This window comes from Wyeomyia smithii, chromosome 2, assembly GCF_029784165.1.
Source record: "Wyeomyia smithii strain HCP4-BCI-WySm-NY-G18 chromosome 2, ASM2978416v1, whole genome shotgun sequence".
Taxonomy (NCBI): domain Eukaryota; kingdom Metazoa; phylum Arthropoda; class Insecta; order Diptera; family Culicidae; genus Wyeomyia; species Wyeomyia smithii.
This window is the reverse complement of record NC_073695.1, coordinates 224,942,585-224,944,582: the sequence shown is the minus strand read 5'-3', so window position 1 is coordinate 224,944,582 and position 1,998 is coordinate 224,942,585.

The following is a 1,998-nucleotide window of genomic DNA, read 5'->3' as shown; positions in this document are numbered from 1 at the left end:
TCCCGTCCCCGTGTCGTATGAAAGCAGATTATTGCGTGTTTGACATTGCTGATGGTAGACATGAGTATGAAGGTCAAAATTCTGTTGAGGTATCAAAATATTACCGTTTTAATTTAAGACGCAAGAGCGTAAGTGCTGCATTTCTGTTATCTGCTGCCATCCAGCACGAGAACAAGTATAAATTATAACTGGTCCTTCTCTGGGCCACCAACACGTTCTTGAGGCAATGTTGAATTTTTCCTCGCTTGCAAATGCTGAAATTCGCGGTTTTCCGTCTGTTACACACGATGGAAAATTTTAACTACTTCAATCACATAGTTGAAGAGCACCAAAAGGTGCTATTATATTTCACAACAGTAACAACACTGGCAAGTTTGTTCAATTATCATCATTCCGGATAACCATTCGCCGATGATTCTAGATCTCCCGTTTTCTCTAGTAGAATTGCCTGCCATTTCCAATAATTCTGCAGCTACCGAAAACTCCATAACAGCCGCCAGATAGACAGGTGCTTAAGTATCAACGCGCCCAGAACGACCAGCCAGAAATTGAAACTTTTCTCTCTTCTTCACGATCAGCAATCAACGTCCGTGTGGTATCGGCACAATCATGGAATGAATTATACATAAAACACAAAGCGCGCATTCTTAGTCAACAAGGTATATTCTGTCGACCTTGTTAGGGAAAGAAGCATTGTGCGACCAATCAGAGGTCGACATTTGCGTTTCGACATAGCTTGACAATTTTCAATAGTACAATCGTTCGAACAATCAGATTACAACTTTCTGCATTTGGACGGGTGCTTGGTTGATTTTCGAATCGATTACTGCAAAAATGACGAAAATCGGTTGGAGACTGACTGAGCTTAAAACGGTTGAAAATGGACAATTTTTGTGACGCTTTCGATGTTTTTGGTTTTTGAAATTGGATCCCTGTAATGAAATTGGTCCCCTGTATATGTTGCCGTAAGACGTAATTCTACGTAAAAAAAAATATAATGAAATCAACTGTTGAAGAATATACATTACGGTTTGCTCTTTTCTAACTGCATTAACCTTACCAGTCAGTTCCAGACCGAGGTGTTCCTTGCTGTTCGGAAAAGTGTCGTTTGCGGAGGCCCCGCAGGTAGCCCCCTACTTGATTGAACCACCTTGCTCGATGCGCGCCTTGTAGCCTCATTTCAGTCGGGTCGTTATCAAAAGCGCTTTCTACCAAGCTTTCGTCCCTACGACCGACATGCCCATCCCACCATAGCCTCCTTGTTTTTACCGATTTCGCCATCTTTAATCTGCACATCATCTGAGATGGTACACACACAGCACCTTTCATTCGAAAAAACCAAGGGCTCCCAAAAAATCGTTCTACTCATGTCGATACTCGACCTTTGTCTTACACCTTCCAAAGCGATATTGAATTACAAGCACGATAGTCCATTACCTTGCCGCAACTCTCTACGTGATTTTAAGGACTTCGAGAGTGTCCCTAAAACTCAAACTACGCACATCACCCGATCCATCGTCTACCTTACCAACCATGTCGGCTTATCCGGGAACCATAATGGTGCATAATCTACCATAGCTGATCTCGATCGATTGTGTAGTACGCCTCGATAGTTTTGATCGCATGCATACTGCAACGAGATAATTGTCCAAATCTATATTTGCACAGAGGTAGGTGCGAACCAATAAGGTATATTACAAAGGAGTGGCAGATAAGTTCTCGATATGCGATCAGAGGTGGCGAGTTGAAAGTTGTGACGTCACAAGAATAGTTTACGTTCAACGTTCAGTGCGGATTTTCGACAAATCGTACTTTTTTCGAGTTTTTAGCATTTTACGATTACCAAAGAACGCGAATGCAATCGTGTGGAGGTAAATCACGTGGTGTTTCGGTTTATCAACCCTAAAAGTTAGGCATAAGTATACATGCTTCTCCCAAAAATCCCGATGTTGAGAAACGATGGCGTTTGTTCTGGCGGGTACCAAATCTTCCCGCAAT